Source organism: Protopterus annectens, chromosome 1.part0, assembly GCF_019279795.1.
Source record: "Protopterus annectens isolate FY-2018-M chromosome 1.part0, PAN1.0, whole genome shotgun sequence".
Classification (NCBI taxonomy): Eukaryota; Metazoa; Chordata; order Ceratodontiformes; family Protopteridae; genus Protopterus; species Protopterus annectens.
In genome coordinates this window covers 423,433,248-423,461,197 of record NC_056725.1, presented here as the reverse complement: position 1 = coordinate 423,461,197, position 27,950 = coordinate 423,433,248, and positions in this window count along the sequence as shown.

Sequence of the window (27,950 nt, the reverse complement as noted above, 5' to 3'; positions counted from 1 at the left end):
TGCGATGGAACAACTAGTCACCTCCCCCACAAGGGGAAATAATATACTTGACCTGATCATCACAAACATGGGGACAAAATGCTCAACACCGGAAGTATACCCCTCACTAGTGAGATCAGACCATAAACTAATAACCCTAGATATTCATATCCCACCTCCACCCCAGCACAAAAGACCACAGTGAGAAACTTCTCAAAAGCCGACTTTACACTCCTTAGGACTGAAATGGTATCCTTCAAGCACCCCTGGGCCAGTGGAAACCACATCCCACACTGCTGAATCCTTCACAAATGCTTTCTACGGGCATCTCCAAGAATGCATGGATCATGCAATCCCAAATAAAACCAAGACCCTTTCCACCAAAGGCAGGCATCCTATCTGGTGGACCCCAGCCACAAACAAACTTTATAACAAGAGAAGGAAGCTACTGCAAGACAGAGCAAAATCCCATAAAGGGAAGGCATCCCTGATCAGCACTAGCAAAAAACTACGTTCGTTAATAAAATCATCAAAGGCCAACTTCGAGAGAAAAATCGCTAAGGACACTAAAGATAATCACAAGGCCTTCTTCAGTTATGTTAGAAACCTGGGCGGAAACCCGCAGATATGCACAGAGTTAATTTATAATGGAAAAAAATACACTGAAGCCACAGATATTGCCAACATACTGGCAGACAGGTTCAGTGCAAATTTCTCCCCCAAAAGATGAAATAAATATCTCAGCTGAATGCAACCTCCCTGAAATCTCAGATGTCCAGGTGAGAGCTGCCCTCAGCAAAGTTAAAAATACAGCATCCATGGGACCTGACGGTGTCCTGGGTTGCGTGCTACATGAACTCCTAGAGGAGCTAAACCCGCACATAAGAATGCTGTTTAATCTTAGCCTTGCTACAGGATATGTCCCTGAACACTGACGTACAGCGACAGTGGTCCCACTCCACAAAGGTGGCACCTCTACAGACCCTGGAAACTACCGCCCCATAAGCTTGACCAGCCTAGTCTGCAAAGCTATGGAAAGGATCATTATGGAACTCATAAACAGACATCAGGGACCTACAGACAATTGACCCTACCCAGTTCGGCTTTGTAAAAGGCAGATCCTGTCTTTTAAACCTGGTGGACTTTTTTGAAACAGTCACTAGAGCCATCGATGAAGGCAAATCAGTTCATACAGCCTACCTGGATCTGGCAAAAGCCTTCGACACAATACCCCACTCAGGCATCATAGACAAGCTCAACAGCTTAAATGTAAACCTGTTTGTCACAAGATGGGTTGCAAACTGGCTAAAGGACAGAACCCACAAAGTCAGAATAGCTGGAGCTATGTCAGACTCTAAGCCAGTCACAAGTGGAGTCCCACAGGGCTCTGTCTTGGACCCCTCTTGTTCGGCATTTATTTCTCAGATGTGCAGGCAAACATAGGGGGGTTGTGGCTGACAAAGTTTGCAGATGACTACAAACTAGGCGCCATAGTCGACACACCATCTGACACATGCATCCTCCAGAAGGGCCTCACAGAAACAGACGACAGGTGCAGAGTCATGGCCTTAAACTAAATGCCAAAAAATGTATAGTCATCCCCTTTGGAAAAAACAAAGTACCCACAAATTACCACATAAGTGGTAATCCATTAAGTACAGTAAAAGTAATCAGAGACCTGGGGACCCAAGTTGACAGTGACCTCTCATTTGACACCCACATCGTCAAAGTGGTTAGAAAGACCTTCTACCTTGCCCACCTTATCATGAATGGATTCACATCCAGATCAAAGGATGTCATTGTACCCTTATATTCCTCCCTTATTAGGCCTATGATTGAGTACAATGCCCCATTTGGTATGTACCTCACCCGGCACCTGCAGCAGCTGGAGAGACCCCAAAAGTACCTTACCAAGAGGATCAAGGGTCTCCAGCATATGTCATATGCTGCCAGACTGTAAAAGCTCCAGCTCTATTCAGTAGCATACCGCCTGCTCAGAGGTGATCTGTGCCTTACATACAAGGCCATGTCCAATTCAGAATTAATTGACATGCACCACCTCAAAAAATCCAAATCCATCAGAGCCACGAGAGCTAAAGATCTAAACCTCAGCACAAATATGAATAGGACATGCTGGAGGGACAGATTCATAACCCAGAGGCTTCCCACACTCTGGAACAGGATACCTGTCCATGTTAGGCAGAGCCCCTCACTGACTCTCTTCAAGAGAAATCTGGACGAATGGATGGGTGATCGTAGGTTTACCCCGGGGGTCATCTCTGTGTCATTGCTAGATAGAGGCACAGTAAACTAAATTTAAATTAAATTGTACACTTTTGTATCATTACATGGGGTGGCAAAAGCCACATACACTTTTGCTAGGCTTATAAATGCCCTAGGGCAGATAGCCTAGTACTATACTATGAAACTATGAAATCAAGACATTTCATGTTCCTGTCATGGTTGCCTTGGGTGGGAGGTTGGCATAATGGTTAAAGTATTTACCTTGCAGACACAAGGTGCAGGGTTTTATTCTCACATGGGGTAATTAGCTGTGCTTAAAATGGCCCACAAGGGCAGTTAGCCTGGTACTAATCTATAAACCTATATATTTAACTGCAAATTTTGATAATATACTATTTAATAGTGTAGCAAGACATCATTTGCAAAACCATGGCCAACCTTAACCTCCTCATGTCTTCATGTTTGTTGCATTCTTCTACCCCTTATTTCTCTCTGTGGCAAGCGTTGCATTGTACAGAGAATGACAGATTAATGATTATTTAAAAAGTAAGACTAAAACACTTTACAGATGTTCTTACATGTTCCGCACAGCATTTATTTATTTATTTGCAGTTTGTTAACCAGGAAAGGTCATTGGGCCAGGGAGAAAAGCTCCATGTACATACAGTATGTACAGTAGCAATACAAGTAACAGTCACATCAAAATTAATACAGGGTATTACAGAAATAAGTTAGATGGTCTTACAAACAATTTCACAATACCATCAACGAATCGCATCAAAATGAATGCAGGGTATTACAGAAATAAAAGTCAGCAGAAGTTATTACAAACACACAAAAAAATAACATAACTGTATAGTATGCTAAAGTGCATTAAGTATTAAGATTTCTGGAGATAGATAACCTATAATATTTAAATTGAAAAAAGAAAAAAGAAAAAGAGGGAGAGGAGGAAGTTATAGGAGTCAGGAGAAGGATGAAGAATAGGATGTCTGAGGGGAAGGTAAAGTTTTGAGAAGGTATACTTGACAGCAGTGGAAGTATAGCATAGAGATTAGGAGGGGTGGGAGCAGGAGCATTCCCGTTTAGAAGACAGATAAGAGTGGAGTAAGGTCTTAAAAGTAGAGAGATTCTGGGTAGTTCAAATATGGGGGGAACTGAGTTCCATTTCCGTGCTAGGGAGAAAGATAAAAGAAACATATTGTTGTTCCTCTTTCTGCATCTGTCTCTCTCTGCTCACCTCTTCTGCTTCAGTGTTATTTAAATGTTGTAAAGTAGTAATTCCTTTGTGGTATAATGAGATAATGCTCACATAGGGTAATGAAGATGAATGCATACATTCACGTTTGCTGAAATCTTCTGTCAAATTTGAAATATTAGTATGACATCCTACGTGGCGCATTTAGATAATAGTACTCCTGTATAAATGTTTTTCTTGCAGTGCTCTAAAGGTGCAAATCTGGATGGATGGAAAACTGTTTCAGAATCTTTTGTCTGACTTCTGTGTCTGTAAATATTGCCTTCACCTTTCCTTAACACATCATTATTCTGCTGCTATATTAATGTTCCTGTTCCCGGTTATGAAGCCTGTCTTGTTCATTGGTTCATTGGTTCATTGATTAGTACTAAGCTAACTGCCCTTGCGAGCCATTTTAAGCCTAGCCAATTATCCTTTGTGAGACTCAAACCGTGCACCTTGTGTTTGTAAGGCAAACACCTTAACCATTAGGCCACCCTCCCAACCCCTTGTTCTGATCTTTGCCTGAAAGTTAGCACAGAGCAACAGAGAGTACAACTAATTCCCATTCTAACTTCAACACTTCAAGGTATGATTATACATGTGCTAATGCTTTGCATCAGCAGCACTGCACTCAGAGAGTAACACTAAAACACTAAAAAAAGCAAATTATTTTAGGTTGCACAATGTTTGTATGTCTGTATTCATTTTGTCAGCAGGCTAACTTGATTTCAGAATAATGTTGACTCAGTTAACTGAGTCGTTTAATGTATCTCTGCTGTATAATGTTTGCACTTGAAACTGTGTTACATGTTTGGTTAACCTATTCTCATATAATCCATCACTGTGTCCTATAACAACTTTGTCTTGTCAATCCGCATTGTGCAAGTGTGAGACAATGCACAAAGTGGCAGGAAAGTTTTATTGATAATCCACTGGTTTACAACAGTAAATGTCTATGGCATCCCATAATGTGAAACACGTCAAGGTCACTCACAGTAATGCAAAGTACATGAGGCATAGTACGTATGAGTTAGCAGAGAATTATGAAATTACACGGGGCAATCATAGTGATGTTACATTGTCCTGTGCACACATATGCATTTGTTGCACAACCTTTGATACACAGTGCCATCTGTTTCAAACAGGTGATTTTCAAGAAATACAAATGTGCTATTTCATATCTTTAAAGTCAGTTTTCTCCTGTGGTACTTGCAAGTAATACTATGCTCTGTAGATTGTGCAACTAGATAAGTATGAGGTTTGATGCTCAACATGGGAAATTTGTGTGTTTGTGAGTGTGTGTAACCCTTAGTGCTGTATCCACTTCCCCTAAAAAGAATGCATTTAACTCTTCATGCAACTCCTTTAATCCTTTTTTACTGAAACATCCTCTCTGGAACACACTGATGAGGTCATCCTGGCAAAAGTGCACTCTCTCCCCTAGTTAGACTTTGTGGCACCTGTGACTAATGCAGTGCTCTCTAGATGTTGTAACTAGATAGGTAAGTAGTTAAATACTCAGCATGGAACCAATGTGTGTGTGTCAGTATGTGTGCAACATTTAGTGCTGTATCCACTCCCCCTAAGGAAATGCATTTAACTCTTCACACAGCTCTCTTATCCCACTTTTTACAGAAACATCCTCCCTGAAACACACTGATGAGGTCGTCCTGGTAAAATGCTCTCTCTCCTCCCTTAAAAAGCAGACTTCTGCTGTGGCACTTGCAACTAATAATACAGTGCTCTCTAGATTAACTAGATTGGCAGGGAGTTCAATTCCAAGCATAGATTATGTGTGTGTGTGTGTGTGTGTGTGTGTGTGGGTGTGTGTGTGTGTGTGTGTAATGTTCGGTGCTGTGCTGTTTCCACTTCCTCTGAGGAGAATGGATCTGAATTTGCACACAGCTCCCTTATCCCATTTTTCCAGAAACATCTTTTCTACAAAACAGTGATAAGGTCACCTTGACAAACGTGCACTCTCTTCCCTTAAGAGTCCGACTTTTCCTGTGGACTTTGTGACTAATAACAGTGCTGTCTAGATTGTGTAGATAGATAAGTAGGAGGTTTGATGCTCAACATGGGAGACGTGTGTGTGTGTGTGTGTGTGTGTGTGTGTGTGTGTGTGTGTGTGTGTGTGTCTCTCTCTATGTGTTACAATTGTTCCTGTGTCCACTTCCCATGAGGAGAATACATTTCACTCTGCACGCAGCTCCCTTATAAACTTTTTACAGAAATATATCCTCTCTGAAACACTAATAAAAAGTCATCCTGACATAAATGCACTCTCTACCCTTAAGAGTCAGACATCTTCTGTAGCCCTTGCATCTAATGCAATGGTCTGTAGATTGTGTAACTAGATAAGTAAAAGGTTTGAAGCTCAGTATGGGGAATGTGTGTGTGTGTATTTACATTTAGGCGAGCATGTCCTCCAACACTGTGTTCAGTGAACTTCTACTCTAGAAGAACATTTTAAACTACTAGATGATTCCATCATCCCCTTATCCAGTCTTTTAAAACCACAACTTTGCAACACAAAAGTGCATCTAGGGCATATTCTTTGTACTTTACTGAATACAATTTTGTATACATTACTTATAGAAAACATAGCTTTTTTAGACCATGCTATGTCCACAGCTGTCTAAATTAATACCTCCAATAAGATTTCCATTGATTGAATAAAGGTATCTATTTAATTTTTTTAGAGAAATATTGATGCAGATGTTTAAGTGGGGGGCAGAACATTTCAGTTTCTCAAATAACAGGTGGGTTGAGGGGGTCGCAATAAGATGACATGCTTATGAAATTATATTCTCTGCCTGCACCACACACTGATGAGGTCATTTTTTTCTAAAATGAACTGTCACACTTTAAATGTCAGACTTCTCCTGTGATAGTTGCATGTCTTAACACTGTTCTTTAGAATGTGTGAATAGATAGGTAGATACAGTAGTACTTAACTTTTACAGTAGTGTGGTGATGGTTTAGTCACATTTGCAATGGCAATTTTTTACAACTCCAGATGGCTATAAAAGTAATTTTACTGGACAGATCTTCTTAGCAATACAATGATGATGTCACCCCTTCATAGATACTGTATGCCTAACTTGTACCCACTGTTCTCCTGTGGCACCACTGGGTGCTGATAATGTGATGTATACATGGTGTAACTATATAGAGAGGTGATTTGCGTCCATCCCTGCTTAAATAGTGTTATCATGATTACTGCTATATACCATTGGCCACCTCACAACCACCTTTATGTATGCTTTTACTTATGAGATGGATTCACAGTGGCACAGTGTTACACTAGCAAATCCTAGCATCCCCAGGGAAAATAACTTTTTTGCCCCACAATGATTGCATATTGCTACTATAACTGCAGTATGCCACGGTTAGTGTGAACTCTCCCATGTTGTGTTACATTGATATGTGCTTTGTAACTACATATGTAGGACATTTGAGGTCAGACATAAGTGTCTTTCACCCTTATACTGTGTATACTATTCTTCAAATACATATATGATGTGCAGCTCTACAGTGTTATTGTGCTCTTTGACCACTTTTAGCATAAACATCTAGCTTATAAACAGTGGTGATTTCATCCATTTAACTGTGCACTTTCGGGTGTCTGCTAACACTGTTGTCATGCACATCTGCTGTGTACATGTATAGCTGTTAATTCCTCTTACAAAAATCCATGATAAGTTCTCACATAGCAATGCTTTTATTCAGAATAATGATGAAATGTGATTACATTTCCTTACATATAATTTGTAGTAAGCATTCTATTCTAGCACAAGGGATTGACAACATTCTGTATGTTGCTGCCTTAGTACAGCATTTACATGCTCACACATCCCTTGCAGCAATAACATGCTGTACTGCCTACACATACTGACATACAGTATCTCACAATTGTAGTGACACTTCTACCTTGGTGCTTTCATCCTCTAAAATATCATGTATTTTCTGTTGTCAAATGCTCAGTTGTTCAACATCCACATTCTGTGCCTGTTAGTATTGTTGGGCCTTATTCTGTAATGCGCGAATGACATCCACCACAGTTATAATGTGTTACCTTTACAGTGGGGGAGGCCCCCCATCATCCCTTTTATCTCAGAGAGATCATTTATGACACACACAAATGTAATAAGTTAGCATAGATGGTGTGTCACACTTGTGTTAACACTTCCACTGTGGCGCTTGTGGTTCACCCACGTGTCATTAGTCAATCGTTACACAGCTTGCTGTTCAGTTCCTGAAAGGGCAGAATTACATTAATGTACTGACATTATATAAACACCATTGTATGTAGTTATTCTTGTCCATTTTATGTTGGACAATAATATATCATCACAGGTTGTGACTGCATGACAGTGAAATGGAAATTCAGGACATGTTATATTGAGAGTGCTCCTGTGGCATGTACATTGAGTACTGGCTTGTATAGCATGCCTACACAGACAGGTTGTAGCTCAGTTCTGGGACAGTGTGTTTACTACAAGATAGAAATGGTTTCCCCTGTTGAAATAGCATTCATATTGTGCTGCTCACTGTTATGTGGACAGTAACATGTTGCTCCTTTCCAGCATTCTAACTAAATCCAATTGTTCATATTATATTAGTAACTCCTTTCCTAATGCACACATTGATTTTGATTATTTTTGACAGCTTCTGTTGCTATCTGATGTGATACGTGCATTGAATACAGAGGTCTGGAGACAGCCTAGTATAAAAGGCAAGCATTTGAATCTGGTAACGTGTGTGTCAGACAGCAGTGACTTAAACATAGATAATATTTATGGCACAGTCAGAGGGCCACCTTTTTCAGTTCTTGTCCTGCAAGGCAGGGCATCCATACTCCTTATGATAGAAAAATGCTGTAAGCCCTTCAATGGGATTCTTCATGACATAACTGATATGCATATTTCTGTGGCATCCATGACTGGTATGCATCTCACAGATATTTTCCCCGGCATATGTTCAAAAATGCACGATGCAAATGTTTATTCTGTAATTCATTGCTCACAGGCATTACCCATTCCTTATATAATTATGCTGCGTATTGCATGTCTTCATCTGGAGATTTCTTTATTAATGGAATTGATTTTATCACATTATACAGCTGCGGTAGCGTTGTCGCCTCACAGTAAGACGCCCTCTGGTTTGATTCTCAGCTAGAGCGTCTTCTGCATGGAGACATGCATGAATGGGCGTACCTTCGTTGAAGATTGTGTGTCAGGCCTGGCAAGCCGGTACGTAAAAATCAACTGCCAATCATTAGCGGACCGGAGTTCCGCTGTGGCAACCCCTAACCGGGAAAAGCCAAAAGACACAAACAAATACAACTTAATGGCAGATGAGAGCTTCCATAAATTAATATATGCTGCCATACCATCAGAAACCGTGATTGGTCATCTTTTACGGGACTTTCTTCTGTGGTAGTGCTGCTGGATTGCTTTTATATTACTGTTCCATGTCATTCCAAGTGGGCATGCCCAGTATAATGATGGTTGAAATGTTTGAGAATTAGCAATTGAAAACTTGAAGTCATGAAATGTCATCTGATCTGTTTTGTCATTTGTGACTTATGTATGTTGTGTTGTTAGACTACCATTTAGCATTTACGTGACTATACAACACTTGCTTGTCTTTTATGTGTTTATAGGTAATAAACCCCATTCCTATGGGTGCCACTGACATTTTATTGCAAAAGTGTGTCCATTTCTGATGTACATGTTCTTGTGTATACATACTGAGGTGGAGAATACAGCAGTGATGTCAGCTTGCAAACATAAATTCCCTGTGTATACATCCCAAATGCAATAACTGCAGTCTATGCATTCATCCACAATGTATCCTCTGTCCTTGCTGTTATCACAGCTCAGCATTTAATTAACGTATATCACAGTCTCACTCCCCTTTGTTACACTGCAGTTCTATTTCCCTATCACATACTTTGTTTGCATGTCCGTTTTTATTTGCATAACTCTGGTATTGTCATTGCTATTAATTATCATTACATCAATATTGCAGGATTTATGTCAGAAATGGTTTTAGACACTTCAGCACATTTGCCTGTAGTAATAGAGTCCACTTTACCCATTTCCCATTCCATATTAATTATGCAGCCCAAACCATTATTACTTGTGAACAATTCTATTTCACTTCCTTTCCTTCAGATTTCCTTCACTGTATTTGCCCTTAATATTTCTGAGCTACAGCACTTGCACCATACCTCTCAACTTCCCAAATTTTTGCCTCATATTTTTGGTCTGTTTCTCAAAAAATTGTGGTTTTCTGGCAATTCACTAGGAAATTATTGAGGACTGAAATCCGAAACTAATGACAGAAATTTGAGTTTTAGACTTCATATCCTTTATAAAATTCATGCTAGTGCAAAGCCTGTTATTCTGTCATCTTTCTAAGTTTGTATGAGCAATATTTAAAAGCTGTCCCTATTTTTGGGCCTTTGTCCCCCCATTATTTATGGCTTTGTCCAGATTTCTTTCTGTAAGAGGTTGAGAGGTATGACATGCTCATATTTTAGCTTTACCTGTAAGTAAGTTGTTCTATGCATGTGTTTGCAAGCACCTTTCCATGGCTGTGAACATTATTGCTGACCATAAAAAGGTGCTTGCAAATGTAGCTGGGATGAACAGCATGCATATTCATTTAGTGCCAGTGCTCATCACACTAACATACTTAAATCATGCTGCTTCTTCTGTTGTATTAAGACAGTATGCTTGGTTATGTAATCTGGACTTTTCTGATGATTTAAAAGCCAAATTTTTGAATGCTCTTTTAAGTTCTGAATTGGTGCTTGGGCCTTCTGTTACAAAGATTCTCAAACAGTGGGATGATACCGGCCAATTAATGCATGGGGGTATCTAAGATGTTTACTGTACCCAAGTTCTTCCCAAACAAGTCTTTTTCCTTCCAGGGGCAGAACAAACAAAATCCCAGCCAAACATGTCAGGGATCCAAAAGGAAATGTCAGGAAGATAATTCTTTGAAAGTAAACAAAAGGGATTATTTTTAGAGAAAGGATCAGTCACTTGAAAAGGAATGCCTATGCTGAGTCGCAGAGAAACCTTACCCCACCCCTGCCATTTCTTATTTCCTCCTCCTCCCAGGCTCAACTTATAGTTTCAGACAAATGGGTTCTGAGAATAATTTGGAGTGGATACACTTGAGAATGGTTAGAAAATCCTCCCCCTTTCAGGGGACCCCCTACACCAAACCAGATAGAGCAGTTTCCTGCACTGCTCCATCACATGGTAGAAGATGGGGTCACAGAACGAGTGCCTGCAATACACAAGGGCAAAGGATTTTACTCCAGAACATTTTTGGTACTGAAAAAGGAGCACTCCTGGAGACCCATCCTAGATTTGTCCTTTCTGAGCGCCTTTGTAAAAGTTCCAAAATTTAAAATGTTCACCTTACAGTTGATACTAGCATTGCTTCTAGACCAGTGTTTCATGGTGACTCTAGATCTCAAGGATGCTTATCATCATATTCCTGTTGTTGCCAATTTCAGGAAATATTTGAGGTTTGCTGTGTCTGGCTTACATTATTAGTTTTCTGCACTACCCTTTGGGCTATCTACTGAATATTGAGTGTTTACAAAGTGTCTGGCCCCAGTGGTTGCCTGTTATAGAAACATGGGCATCCTGATTTTTCCTTATTTAGACAACTTGCTATTGGTGCAGATTCTGTATCCAGGTGCTTCGAGTCCTTATACAAGGTTACATATTTCCATTCCCACCTGGGCTTCAAATTGAACCTTCAAAAGTCTTTCATCACACCCTCTCAATGAATTATTTGCCTGGGATGTTGGATAGACACAGCAAAAAGGATGGCCATCTTGCCAGAAGACAAATTTCTGACATAGCAGGGTATTTTCTTGGATTTCTGTCTTTTAGATGTGGCCTCAGAAAGAGTTAAATTCTAGACCTCATAACATCAACAATCTTCATGATACCTCTAGCCAGACTACACATGAGAAAAATTCAGTGGTACTTGAACTGTTGGGCCCAACATTTTCATCCCTTGGATTTCCAGGTACCAGTACTGGGATTTGTGAAGGAGGAACTGCAGTGGTGGGAAGGATCAGTTGTCCCTGAATCCAGGACTCCTTTTCTTTCTTCACACCCCAGTCCAATCTGTCCAGATGGACTCTTCATGGAAGCTCCAGTGCAAGACATGGGGTCTTCAGGACACACCAAAGCACATAAATGTAAAAGAGGTGTTGGCAGTGATTCAACCTTAAAAATCCTTCACCACTTACGGACTCTACATCCTCTTCTAGTGATGAGAGAACACTTCGGTGATGTGGTACCTGAACAAACAAAGGGGTTCAAGGTCATACCATCTTTGCCATATGGTACTGATGCCCTGGGAGCTGGCTATACAGCATTCTATGACTTTTCAGGCCTTGTACATTCCATCAGAGCAAAACACAGTGGCAGAGAGACTAAGCAAATTCTGGACTGGCCCTCACAAGTGGAAGCTTCATGTAGAGGTCTTCAGGACTTGATCCAGATGTGGGGAACACCTCAAGTAGATCTGTTTGCCTCCTTTTTAAAACAACTGAAAAAATTCTGTTCAGGACATCCTTGCAGTCACACTTTGAAGTAAGATGATCTATCACTCCATGGTCTGGAATGTTCCTGTATGCATTTCCACCCTTTCCAATGATTCCCAAGGTACTTGTAAAGATTCAGAAAGAGTTTCTAGTAGTCATTGTGGTAGCCCCCTTTTGGCCCAGGCAGTGTTAGTTCTTCATTTTAATGGAATTGGCCAAGGGCAATTATCACAAGCTTACTCACAGACTGGATCTGTTCACATAGCATCAGGGACAATTAGTACAACCCAGCTTAGAACAACTGCAGCTGATAGCCTGGATGATTCCATTTTGATACCTTTTACACATTGGTTCCATGAGGATGTGCAGCAGGTATTTAAGGAAGCAAGAAAACCTGCAACTAGGAAATCCTGTTTACCAGTGAGAGAAGTTTTCTAGGTGGTGACTATACCAAAAATATACCAAAAAATAACAAAAGTTCTGAAAGTGTTTCAAGCCCTCTGATTGTAAAATATTTATGTGAGCTGTTTAGAGATGTTTGTCATATGCTTCTATCAAAGTTCATCTTGTACTCAACCCAGCTTGTCTGCCCATGGATCCCCCCTTGATCTCCTTCTATGGTCAAACACTTTATAAAACAAATGTTGCATGTCAGACCCCATTGAAAGCAAATTCCTCCTCCCTGGGAGCTCTGCTTTGTTCTTGAAAAATTAATCTTACTTCCTTTTGAACCTGCCTCTCAAGCTGATTTATATTTCATTACTTAGAAGACTGTTTTATTCATTGCTCTGACATCTGCAAGGCAAGTCTCTGAGCTGATTTTTCATAAGGACAGGGCTGTGCTATGCACTAATCCATCATTCAAGCTAAAAGTTATGTCCAAATTTACCATGAATCAAGCCATCAATCTCCCAGTGTTCAATCCTGATCCAAAAAAAAAACGAGAGAGAAAGTTTTCTAAATACCTGAGATGCACACGGGCAGCTCAGGTACTAGCTTGACAGAATAACGACCTTTAGGAATGCTGGACAGCTGTTTGCCTCCTATATGGGAGCTAAGGAAGGTCAATCTGTCTTTAAGCAAACTTCTGTACTATGGTTGTCCTCTGCTATTTTTTCAGTTACTCCCACCATAGTTAATCTCTTCTAGGCAAGATTAAGGTTCATTCAACTAGGGCTTTATTCTCTTTGATGGCATATTGTAAAGGGGTGGACTCTAGAAGCATTCTAGAGACAGCAACCTAGTCCTCTGTTCATATCTTCACAAAGCACTACAAACTGGATTCTTTTTCAAGGTCTAGAACAGGTTCATAGGTTGGTACTAGGCTGACGGCCCTAGGGCCTATACAAGCCTAGCCATAACAATTCCCTGGCTATTTCTTCCCACGCTATTTACTTCCTGGACCCCTGTCTAGCAGGGCAACTGACGTGATCCCCGGGGTGAAATTCCCTTCTCCCAACCAATCGTCAAGGTTCCTTTTGAAGAGGGCCAAAGAGGCGCTCTGCTTGACATGTATGGGCAGTCTATTCCAGAGTCTGGGGAGTCTCTGGTTCAGGAGCCTATTCCTCCAGCATGTTTTGTTTATTGTGAAGACAAGGTTTAGATCTGTGGAGGGTGTGACTCTGAAGGTTTTCCTTATCGTTCACTTCCCATATAGATAAGCTTTTAGATTCTACCAGAAATGCCACTGAGGCAGTGAGAATAATAAACATAGTACAGCTGCATAAATCCTACTTATCTGTAACATTACACATTCATATTTCTCACCGCTTCAGTGGCAACACCCACCTTCCATTCCCCAGATTGTGCATAGTTGGTGTGGGTTTCAACCTATTTGATTCAATTGTTGTTGCTGGATTTATTTTTTATATGGTATTGTGACTGGCTACAAATTTACCCTTGGTAGATGATTCTGGCTTCAGTTACTTTCCTTCTTTATGGAAGATAAAGGCCTCCCTCTCAGGATATGTTCAACCAATCAGCTGTCACAGGGAGAGAGAGAGAGGGGAGTCTTTAGCTTTTGAAAGCTGGCCAGTACTGAAGAGTTCAAACATCTTCTGACTTACACAACTGTACTTTTTATGCATTCTGTTCCTCTAGTCAACATACATTCCTTCAGAGCAGAATAAAGTGGCAGACACCCTGTACAGATCCAGGACAGACCCTCACAAGTAAATATTACACCAAGGGGTCTTCCTGTAAATTGGCCATCGGTGGGGAGTCCCTCAAATAGATCCTTTTACTTCCAAACAAACAAAACAGTTGTGCTCTAGGACTCCAATGCCTTTTTACCTCTCATGACAGGGATGTTTCTGTATGCCTTCCACCACTTTCCCCTCATTTTCATGGTTCTCCATGAGTTAAGGAAGAATCTTCTAAATATATTGTTGGTGACCCCCTTTTTGACCATACTGGTTCTCACTTCTAATTCAACAGGCCAGGGGCAATTGCTAGAAATTACCAGACAGGATAAATGCTCTTTCACAAGGTAGGGGTTCACTAACGCATCCAAATTTTCAAACCCTAAATCTAACAGTTTGGGTGATAGGTTTTTGATTATCTGTCAGCATCTTTATTTTGAGGACATGCTACAGACATTTAAGTAGACAAGAGAACCAACTACTACAGAAACAAAGGACAGCACCCATTATAAGCAGGAACACTCCTCATTCTGTATTACCTGTGTGAATTACTTACATCTTTAGAGAGGTTAGAAACAGTGCATTTTGAGTTAATCAACTCTAGAATGCTTTCCGATATATGGTCATGTTATTGATAGAAATCCTAGATGTAATACTTAGTTACAATTTTTTGAAAGTAATGGGATATTATATCATCAGATTAATGGTGTGACTATGGGAGCAGCTATGGCCCATAGTTATGCCAATTTATACATGGCTGGGTGAGAAAGAGTTAATATTTTATAAAGTGTCTTTTCAGAGAATATATTATTATTCAAAAGGTTTATTGATGATGTGTTTTTAATTTGGAGAGGGGGATAAATTAAGTTTGCCGAGTTTATGAATTGTTTGAATACTATCAGTCCATTTCTGAAGTTTACTAGTAATCATCCCTTAGAGTATATAAAGTTTTTAGATGTCACTGTCTATAAAGAACAAGATTGTTCACCAGGATTTTTAAGAAATCTGTTCAAAATAATTCCTATTTGCACTAAACTAGTATGCAGTTAAAGAAGATGAAGAAATAATATTGTCAAAGGCCAGTTGTTAAGAACTAATACACTTATAATATGAGGATTTTTTCCATGAGAGTATTAACATTATTGATAATTTTGCAAGTAGGGGTTATCCCAAGAAAGTATTGACTGAGACTTTTAATGAAGTGTCTAAAATGAGAGAAGGAGAATCAGATGTTAATATAAAATAAAAAAATATTAAGGATTATAGAACATCTATGTTGGTTAGTAATAGTGTTGACACAATGGCCATTAGAAAAATTATTTCTAACAACTGGAAAATTTTTGACCACAACCCTGGCCTTAAAGAAATATTGGGAGATTGCCCTCTCTTTGTTTAAAACAGAGGGAAATTTTTTAAAAGCTTCTTGCAAGCTAAATTAAGACCTCCCAATTTGACAAATAATAAGAGAATGGGGATGTTTAATTGTCTGGGTTGTATTTTTTCTGACTATTTATATACAGATTTGGATTAATAATATTGATATCAGTATAAACGTTTATTTTACATATAAATCTAGGTTTGTGCTATACTTAGTGAAGTGTATGTCATGTTCTGCATTTTATGTAGGTCATACTTCTAGAGAGTTACTTAGACATATATATGAACATAAACATGCAGTGAATATCTATGATGAAAAGAATGCATTGGTGAAACATTATAAAGGAGTGAGGTGCAAAGTTAATTTTAATTTTTTTGTACTAGATGAAATACAGGGACATGATAAGTTATTTAATGCTGAAGATGAACTGGGATGGAAAGAATATTCTTGGCAAGTAGAATTAAATGCATGCCATCCACCAGGCCTTAACAATATGGAAGATTGTATTGCTTATTTAAAAAAGAAAAGGTTAAAGCACCAAATATGTCTTTGTTAAGTCAGGTAATAACTTAATTTACTGACTCATGTGATGCTTTATGTCGTGATGATTTTGTGATTTTAAAAGCTGGGATAACTAAATGTATGTCAGTTTGAGAAAGTCTTTGATGGACGAAAGCACCTACTGTTTCTTTATTACATTTGTTTTTGGCTTGCTCTTTATTATGCCTTTTGTATTATTTAGTTAATAGTGCATTTTTCTGCCTTTTGACTATTGTTTTGTATATCTAAACTAGTAACTTGCTTTAATGTAATTTGTTAGTCTTTTCCATGCATTGGCTACTCTGTCAGAGAACCAATTACTATACTTCTCATTCCTATAAAATGTTCTACATAGGTTGTTTGATGGATTCTTTAATACTTTTTGATAACCCCAAACATTCCCAGAGGTAGTTGTCTCTAAATGCCCTATATACCTGAATAAGTTCTCCTGTTAGCTATCTGTAAGAGACACTGTACAAGTTCAGATATTTTAGTCTTTCATAATAACTTAAATTTTCACATCCATGGATGCCCTTGGTATATTTTCACTGTACTCTTTCCAGTTTACTTGTGCTTGTTTTCTTATAGGGTTTCCATGTTGTTATTCCATACTCTAGTTTGGGCCTAATGTAACTAACAAACAATGACTTCATCATTTCTGATTCACTAGACTTTATAAATCTTTTTATGCAACCTGTAGTTCTATAACTGTCATTAGCCAATTGGTTGACATGATTAGAGAAACCCACAGTTGAATCTACCCAGGTCCTTAAAAGAGTCTACAATTTCAGTCACTTTGTGCTGTTAAATATTCACCTTTCAGTTTGTCTCCCAAATCTCATATGCTTAGTTTTTGATGCATTTATCAGCATATTATTCTGATGTGCCCAAATGATCAATTAGGCATTGTTTTGCAGACATGCCTTAAATGTAATACGTAATCACTTTAGCCAATTTCAGGTCATCTGCATATTGACTGTAGAACACCTCAGATGAAAAAGTTAGGTCTGAAAGATATAATCTAAACAAGTAAGGGCCCAGGACAGAGCCCTGTGGGACACCCTGACTGTAACCGAGAATTTCACCTGTCCAGTTGCTTTATGATACTTGCCATGTCTTATTTGTAAGCCATGCAGCTATCCATCTTATCAAAAGTACATCAATACCTAGTTGCACTAATTTATTGATCAGTGTTTTGTGTATGACCCTGTCAAATGCTAAAGTTAAATCTATATAAATTACATCACAACACAATATTTCATTCATAGCTGTTATTACATTGTTATAGAATATCATGTTACAGGTGGTAATAGATTTGTTTTCAATATATGCATGCTGATATATGGTTTCAAGTCCCAACCTATCTAGTTCTGACAATAACTTATCCAGTATTACCTTCTCCATTATTTTTCCACAATATGAAAGTAGACTTAAGGATCTGTATGACTCTGGGCTTGTCCTACTTCCCTTTCCCTCAAAGACAGGCTTAATAAGCACATCGAGGAATCTCCCCATATTTATATGACCTAGTGAATAATAAATATAACTGTGCTGTAAGTTCTTGCTGAAGTGTTCTCAGGTCATTGTTACTAATTCTGTCTCCTCCATGTGCTTTGTTTGGATCCAGTTTGCACAGTTCTTTTTCAGTATAATCTAATTTGATTCCAGTATCTGGAGTTACCTGGATGTCACTTGGACAATTTATTACCCCTTTTGTGGAGCCAAACTGTTTTGCATAAGATTTTGTAAATATATCTATAATATGTTGTGTCTGAAAATACATTTTAGAAGAATCTGCACGTGTTTTTACTCCTTCCACATCTTATGTATCTATAAAAAGGTTTCCTATTATGCTCAATATTGTTACATAAATTTGCTTGAAATTTTTCTATATCTTGTCTCACGCTATGCTTAATCTGTTTGTCCATCTTATTTATTTCAGTTTTTAAAGTTGTACCACTCTTCAATTTCTTTTTTTGTTTTTGTATCTCATCTTAATCAGCTATCTTGTTCTTATGGAAATATATCCCCCTGATGTTGTATGCCTAGATCCTGATGTTAAACACTTTGTTTTGATTTTTTGCACTCAATTTCTCTTTCAAAACTTCCCACATTCCATCTGCAGTTTTTCCACTGAACACCTCACTCCAGTTAGTTTTACATAGTGACTGTTTTGTTTCCATATAATCTGTAATTAATCTTCTGTGCATTGGCTTAAATTTCAGTTTGGCAGAATTATCTAGCAACAATTTAACCTTTATAACCCCATGATCATGGCACATCAATGATGATCAAACTTGGCTTGAAGTTACAGTAATTTCTTTGGGAACACAAACAGTGTCTAGTATGTTCTGTCCCCTGGTAGTTTTTCTTTACAATCTGAAGCAGTAGTTGTTCCTGAATATACTCTGTAAATAATTTCTTTACTAACGTTGTTGAATCAGTATTATTCCAGTCTGTTTATGGTAAATTTAATGTGAATCTGAAGCAGTAGTTGTTCCTGAATATACTCTGTGAATAATTTCTTTACTAACGTTGTTGAATCAGTATTATTCCAGTCTGTTTCTGGTAAATTTAAGTCCCCAGCTAATATTATTATTCCCTCCTGTGTTTCATGTAAGAAATGTATGAATTTCTCTAGGTCATCTGCACTTGACTTTAGTGGTCTATACACTCCAACAATTGTTATATGTTCCAGGGTTGTCTTTATTGTCACAGTTACACACTCTATAGTATTGGTATTATCATTGAACATGTAATAACTACAGGTCTCATAGCTATGTTTAATCTCTATCATAACACCTTCACCTGATTTTTTTGTTAGAATGTCTGTTACAGTAAAAACATTTATACCCTGACAGAACTGGTTTCCAGTCATTGTTCTTTAACCATGATTCACAAACAATAACAACATCAGTCTTGTGGGAGTGTAGCAAATTTTCCAGTAAAAAAAGTTTTTTATTAATGCTCGTAGCACTAACAACCATCAGAGATGTATGAAAATTTTGCTATCTGTGAACTGTTAAATTTTCAACCTGGCAAAAACCCTGCCTAGTGTTTGTCAAATACTGCAAAATATCTGCTGTAAAAATTCTCTTCTCTGATCTTGACAAATGCACACCCTCCTGTCTGAACACGTTTGCCCAAAACTAGGCTTGGATGCTCTACACATTTCCATTTTTTAAAACAGGACATTTTTCCATGGAGGTATTTACCCAAAAAATCTTTTCATTCACAGGGACCTGACTATCCTTTCTATAGGTGATTTGTGAAAAATATGTCCTAACACCAGTACAAGCTAATCTATCTCAGGGGGCTGTCGGTTCCCTACTAACAGTCAGAGAATCCTTGCAGGTGACATAATTTGTACCAACATGAATAAAAACCGATCCATACTTCCTTACATTAAGGCATTCCAAGGCTTGTCTCACTTTTGTCTTTGCTCCTGGCAAGCATAATGCTATTTGATGATCATTATCATCTCTGCAAATATAAGTATCAGTTCCTCTAATAACTGAATCTCCATTTACAAGAATATCTTTAATGACCAGCTCTGAATAATCTTCAGCTTCTAATACAGTAATATCTGCTGTGTCAATTGCTATGAAGGATAGATCTTCATCACCATTAGTCTTATTAATCCCACTGTTTTCAGTGTGTATTAAATTCTCATCCCACTGCATTGTAAATCCGCAGCTTGAGCCATGTAGTCAACATCTGTCTTTCTCTTCTTTTTTCTCATACCTTTCAACCTCTTAGCACAAGAAATCTGGACAAAGCCTAAGTTAATGAGGGGACAAAGGCCTAAAAATAGGGTCATTAAATAGCTGTGTTGTCTCCTGTTATACTCAGTCGCTATGTTCCTTCATAGAGCAGAGCCTGTGGTCACTACATCTGACCTCAGTACTGCTGGAGTTCTGCCAAAGGTCCTACAAGTTTACTGATAATTTAGTCATTGTATAATAGCCTGTGGTCACTGCATCTGACCTAGATGCAGCAGGACCTCTGCCACAAGGCCCTACTCTTACAAGTTTACTGAGAGTTTCTTCATTGTATAATAGCCTGTGATCACTACACCTGCCCTCAGTACTGCAGTACCTCTGCTACAAGGCTCTATTACAAGCATACTGAGATTTTGTTATATAATGTAAGCATGTTTATCATGAAGAACCTTGCATGTATTAACTGTAATCTGTTAAATATATGCCTGCTCTGTGATTGAAAATCCCTGTGAAATAGTACATGCACTCTAAGGACCTCTTACTAAGTTCACCACTGCCCCCCCCTTTTTTTTGAAAATCCCTGTGAAATAGTACATGCACTCTAAGGACCTCTTACTAAGTTCACCACTGCCCCCCCCCCCTTTTTTTTGATCATTAGGTTATACTGCATATGCCAGTTACTTAGCCTCAGGAAATGATAGAAAACCCATTTTACTTTGTATCTCTTTGTTAATTGCTTTGTATTGGCTATAAACTGATTGCTCTCAGTTAAAACTTGACCTATTATAAATCAAATTCATTTGCCACCCATAATTAAAATATCTTGCCAAAAACATAATTTTTACAACATCCTTCTCCGCTCAAACGTAATCATCTTTGGAAGGATATAAACCAACATGCCAAAACAAACTTCCTTTCTTGTCAAAACTCCCTCCTACCACAACTCATCACTATTATCTTTTTTCTTCTTCTGTCACTATTAAAACCCCTTTGACCTACCAGTATGATTACTTGTGTCTTCCTTTGTCCCTAACATTCCACTGAGTATCCTCCCTGAAATAATTGTCTCATCAAGTTTGCATGTTCATTCTTATCCAAGTGTAACTTATTAATACCATACAGTTCTTAATGTAGGTCATTATCTTTTGCTTATCTGTCACAGTAAGGCCATTTACATTGCGTGTTTATATTGACAGTGCAGCCATTGTAGCAAGTAAACATTGCTGTCACTAATAATGCCTTACATCTCTGTTGCACATAATGCTCTACCAGACAGATTGTGTGTTCACACTTGCAGTTGGCAGGTACACCTTCTATATATTAATAGCTATTCATCATATTACCATTTTTCAAATCTTGCTAAACACCCTCACTCTTTCCTTTGTAACACACACAAAGAAGAAAAAATACAACCATTCTAGCTAGAAGCTAATGCTTTGGTTTAACAATGGCTTACACAGATCTTGCTTATCACAAAGCCAGTGCCCATCATGCTGCAGTGCATGATTTTGCCTGTGCTTTCTCTAAAGCTGTGTTTCTTACTGTGTAATCCCTGTTTCCTTCCCCAGTATAGAAAACCAGTTACATACATTTAGTGAAACATTAATTCTATACCATCTCTAACAAAAAACTTCTAATCAGTCTTCAACTAAACTAATTATAACTATTTATTCAACAGTTTCTTATACTGAAGCCTCTTGAATAATGTCTGCATTTAGAAGCTAATATGGCCTCTTCTTTTTTAGTTACATTTTCCCTACTCAGCGAACTTCATGCCTGCTATATTGACTTTAAATTGTCTTGTCTGAAGAAGTCACTTGAAAGGTCACTTAGAACACACTGTCTAGTCCATGTCTGACTGACATATGCTTTAAATCTCCTCTGCTAGTGCATTCTCTACAGCAGTTTTTAGCTGAAACAGCTGCTGAAAGAAAAAAAAGAGAACTTCACAGCTGCCTTCTATATTTACCAGTTTCTTAACTTCATCTCATTTTTAAGCTGTTAGGTAAAATGACCAGACCCCTTTGCAAAATCTGCATGTAGTCTGTATATCTCTATATTTGCATAAATTATTAATATTTGGGTATTTTGTATTTGAGCTGTTCATTTCATAGTAGCAAACACACACAGCAGCTGTAGTGCCACATACAAATTCATTTAACTCGATACTTTTGTATCTTTATGAATCACTTTACTAGTCCTAATAGTGTTTTTCAGTTTCTTAGTAGTAGTAGTAATGAACTTACTGTACTGTTTAAAGCGTTTGTGTGTGTGTTTTATAGTTTGCTGATGGTGGAACACCAGGGATCTTGTTAAATCTCCCATTGTATTTTGCTGTAGTTGGGACTTCTAGTTCTATTATACCTCTCAACTGTCCAGATTTTGACTCATATTTTTGATCTGTACCTCATAAAATGTGGGGTTTTCTGGTATAACAAATTACTGAATAATGACGTGTGTTTTGAGTTTCACACTTTATATCCTTCAAAAAATGCATGCTAATACAAATCCTGTTATTTTAGTAACTTTCTAAGTCTGTAAGAGAAATATTTACAATTTCCTCTATTTGTAGGCCTTTGCCCCCTCATTAATTTAGGCTTTGTCCAGATCTCTTGTGCTAAGAGGTTGAAAAGTATGAGTTCTATTTATTTATCTAAGTTAGCATAGAACTCCTTTGAGAACCAGCCTGCTGTGTCAGGGTCCCATCTGATGGTGTCATGGTAAATTTAGAGATTTCATCATGTCATATAATTGAATGAGGTTCACCCTTTTGGAATCCTTTAATTGGAAGACATTGGTTGCTGAGGGTGTGGTGGTTTTGAGGTCAAATGTCATGAGTATATGATCTTACTTTACTGGGGAATGAGAGACTAGGGGACTGGAATATGTGAAAGCAAAATTTGTGGGGACCAGATCAAAAATATTCCATGATTTTTTTATTTTTCAAATCCAAAAACATCTAAACATAACATGTTAAAAATATATGCAATCCGGTTTATAGCAGGGTACCTGATGTATGTGAGAATTATGGAGTTATTCTTTATGTGAATTTCTTCCGGAACTAATAGAACTGTAACATGATCATCTGGGGACATGGAGACAGTCTTACAGCATGTTATAAGGTGGCACTTTTCCTTGTTGACAATAAGCTGATATTCAATAAGCTCAGTGTGTGTGAGTCTGTAAAACTTGCCCTAGATGGATTATGGTCCCTAACAAATATGGTGATGCACTATACTTCCCAAGAAGCATGAAGGCACTCTAGGTGCAAAACCCATATATGGAGGGAATGCTTTTCTTGCATTTAAACAAATTACCTGTAACTACACAAACATGGATATGTCCGAGATGCAGGAGTGCCTCATGATTGGGCAATTTATTATTAATACTTGTAGCACTGAGAAGAGCAAACTTAATTTGCTCTTAATTTAGGTTTGATGAATTTGCTATGTTGGGATGTTTGTTAAAAAACTCTGCCTAAAGAGGTACTTAAATTAGAGGGCTTATGCTGAAACCTGTTCTTAAAAGTTTTATGGTAGAAAAGGCTTTTGAATTATGTGGTTGCCTTTGAATAAAAGGGCTTTCCTGTCAAAACAAATATGACTGTCAATTATCTCATCCCAAGCTTACACATACTGGGCCCCCTTAGAATGACACCAGTTTTTCAGCCCGTTACTGAAGCCAGTTATCTCCTCTTTCTACCTGGGTATTATTCTTGGTGAAGGAAGGATTCTACTCAAGACCAGAATATTGCTTGCATCCTTCATATTTTTAAAGAGTTCAGATATAACCATCTGCATGCTCCCCAGGATTTTGCACCAGAGGTCATTTATTCCTACATGAGCAATTGTTGTGTCATAGTCATATTTGCTTTGGGAAAAATTCTTTAAGGTGCTTGTAATGTCAGTGATCATGGTCCCTGAATGGCAGCTAACAGTAACCAAGTAACCATGGCCTTCTCCAGCCTGGTGAGTGGGAACGTTTTATATCTAGTCACTGATCATTAAAACACTTTTAGGAATGCATGACTAGGTGTCATATAATTGTTGGTGACTGTTTTAGGTGTGCATGTTATAATTAAATTGGGGGACTTAATGTTGAAGCCTGTTCTTAGAAGTTCTAAGAAACTTTGGCAAATATTTTTATGGCAATCAACTCCACGTAATTGTAGAACCAAATACCAAACAGAATAAAGAAATCCAGGCCACCTATTTGAAGTAAAAAACAGTCTTTATAGAAAATCCACAATAAAATATGAGCGCTTTTGTCTACAAACTAGACTTCTTCAGATAAGAAACATATTACATCTGCTACCCTTCCATTTTATAATGCTGCCCCCAAATTAATCAATTAACATTTTGAAAAAATTAATTAACATTTAAAAGGGGCTCTTTTTTAAAAATTCCACTTTCCATATGTTTAATACATTTGATATCTCCATGTGTTTCAAAAATATTTTGGGAAAATATTTTAAAAAAAATAATATTAAGAAATAAGCCATATAAACGCTTTAAGCTAAAAAAATAATACTGTACATGGTATAAGGTGAAACATACCTCATATTATTACAACAAAAAATGTGCATATAAAGAAAACCGTTTAACTTCTGTCCATAAATTTCTATATTAAAAAACACAATATTAGTCCTGTAAAGGATAATGTGCAAAGGTCCATAACAACATACCTATCATACTATTGCAAAGGGAAAATAATCCCATGTGAAATGCTTAAAGCGTTTATATGGCTTATTTCTTAATATTATTATTTTTTTTTTTTAAATATTTTCCTAAAATATTTTTGAAACACATGGAGATATCAAATGTATTAAACATATGGAAAGCGGAATTTTTAAAAAAGAGCCCCTTTTAAATGTTAATTAATTTTTTCAAAATGTTAATTGATTAATTTGGGGGCAGTATTATAAAATGGAAGGGTAGCAGATGTAATATGTTTCTTATCTGAAGAAGTCTAGTTTGTAGACGAAAGCGCTCATATTTTATTGTGGATTTTCTATAAAGACTGTTTTTTACTTCAAATAGGTGACCTGGATTTCTTTATTCTGTTTGGTATTTGGTTCTACAATTACGTGGAGTTGATTGAGTTTTTTTTGGTTGACATCCAGTTGTCTGCCTTTTGAGGTTGTTCAATCTTTTTTTTACTGCTACCCAATATGGAAGATTTATCATCGGACTTTACTACTTTGCTTAATGGTAACAATTTCGGTTCTGACAGGGTGGTCAGAACGGAGCAAGAAGTCATTAAAGTCCGGGAGGAAGTGGCTTCATTGAAAGGTGATCTTACTAGGCTCATTGAGCTCTTGAGCCAAAATACACCAGGAGGTGGCACTGTGGTTAAAGATTACACATCCTTGGCACTTTTAAGACCTTCAGCAGCGATGATGACGTCATCTCCACGCTTGGAAGAACTGTGTGCGAGTAATGGTGGACTGTTGGCGGGTACAGGCGCTGCAAAAGAAAGTTTTCAAAGACAAGGAGTATTATCCACAGGTTCGTGTAACTGCTTCGGCTCTCGGACTATTCCTGACAAAGATGGGCGAGGTGGTGGTACAATTATCAGTGAAAAACAAGGTACTGTGTTATTGACTCGTAATTCTGGTTCAGAAAATCATGGTGCTGTTAATGTCAATGTTTCTAAACGCATCGAAGCCAATGATAAGCGTAATGGTGTAGGCATGGCACCTTCTATATGTTTCAACGAAGTGATGGACAAAAAATTTGATTTTATCAGTAATTCTAATGGTATGTTTAGTGGTTTGAATGACAACTGCAGAGGAGAAATTTATAAAGTAATGCCAACATTGAAAGAGATGATTTTTTTACTGGAAAAAAAACTGTTTAAATTGAAATGTTTACAAATTGACAATGGCTATTTGAAATGTTGTTTTAACAACAGAATTGTACCACAGGGACTTAGACTATATAAATACCCTTTTGGTATAAACTACACTGAAGCTATTATTGATGATTTTCATGAATTTTTTAATGAATGTGGTATGGGTTTAGTGTCTAGGTTGATTAAGTGTAATGAAGTGGTTTTGGCTACATTAACTAATGAAGTGAATAAATTAAATAGTGACATTGTTAGTGACCTGTTGTTTTCAGAGTTTGAGCAGTTATACAACAGGTTGTTAGCTAAAATAGACAAAAGGCCTTCTAATATATACTTTAGAAAACAAAAAAAGTATGCAAGGGACAAACAACAATATGAGACGGGTAAGATGTACCCTGGTCCATATAAAAATTACAACAATGTGGGCAGTAAGGTATATTCTGCTTTTAAGAATAGGGATACACGAGGGGATCAACACCCTGAAAATAGAGTATTGGTGAATGATGGTGAAACAGCAGGAGGCATTGACACCCGTAGACCTTTGGATGAGTTAGATTCTTTTTTGGAAGAAGGTGAACATTTTTTAGAACCCAGAAGGTCGGAGCATTTGGCAAACAAAACCAGATACCCTTCGGATTCAGGTCAAACACAAGACACCTATGGGATGAACTATGGGTGGAAAAAAGTAATGAGGAAGGGGAAATAACACCAATAGAAGATACGGAAGGTATTGTCATGGAGTATAAGGGTTTTAAGATATTTAATTATACTTCAATTACTTTGACGAAGGAACACTTTTCACTTTTTTCGAAAGGCTTTAAATTTGTGAAATCTAACTACGGAGATGTAGCTAATTTGCTTATAGATTTAAAGTTATATCTTAGGAAATTGAATTTAAAAATTATGTTCCACAATAAAAACAATAGTTATAGTAATGGTAGTGAAAATATTAATAGAGATATTAATAAATACAAAAAAGATGACTACAACAGTACATCTGTAGAACTGGTGAGAAGTAGTACATATAACCCACCCCTAAACCCAGTATTGCTAACGTTTGAAAAAATTGTAACAGAAGAGATTTACGAAGAACATGTTAGAAATATATGGAAGGCACAACATTCTAATTTGGCTGTTGATGAAACATTTTTATTGAAAGAATTGGTAGCTCATGGTAACTGCCACATTATGAAGCCTGATAAAGGGGGTGGGGTGGTTTTGTTTGGTGTGGAGGAATACAAAAATGCTATTATGGATTTATTGTCGGACACCTCCACATATTCACCAGTATCAAAAAAACAGATTAATATTGCTTATAGGAGAATAGATTCCCTATTGGAGGAATATTTGATGGACAATAGGATAAATATTAAATTACATAGTTTTTTAAAACAGAATTATCCTTCTATACCTTGCTTTTTCGGTGTACCTAAAGTTCACAAATCCATCAGAGAACCCCCCTTTAGACCTATAGTGTCAGGAAAAAACTCTAAGACTCATCCATTAGCAAAACTAGTGGACAATTATACAAAGGAAATAGTGGAAAAAACACCTCATCTCATTAAAGATTCATGGGAATTTCTCAGTAAACTTACCAAGGGTATATGGACTGAGAGCTGCAGCTTCTTGACAATAGACATTAAAGATTTGTTTACAAGTATTCCTCGTCTGGAAGGGCACAAATATTTTGGGAGAAGTCTCTACAAATATTCTACTCTTTCTGATGATAAGATTTTGTTAACCTTGGAACTTATGGAAGTGATTTTAGACAATAACTACATCAGCTTCCAAGGGGAATACTACCAACAAAGGAGCGGTGTTGCTATGGGGGCAGCATGTGCCCCCGTCTATGCCAATTTGGTTCTATTAGAATGGGAAAATAGACTTATATTTCCTAGTCATTTTCAAAAACATATAAGACTTTATCTAAGGTTCCTTGATGATATTTTTATTTTGTGGGATAGTACTCATGACATTTTGGAGCAATTTATGGACTACATAAATGCGAGTACCTCCTTCTTAAGTTTCACACATACATGGAATGTAGATAGCATTAATTATTTAGATACAACCATTACAAAAACATCTAATGGTTTTATATTTAAAATATACCGTAAGGATACCTGGTGTAATAGTTATTTACATTACACCAGCCATCACCCCGAGACGCAAAAGAAAAGTATTATAAAAGGTCAAGCTGTTAGAATAGCTAGAATGACCTCTGATTTCAATGACCTACTGAAAGAGTTCCTCTTTCTTGGTAAAAACT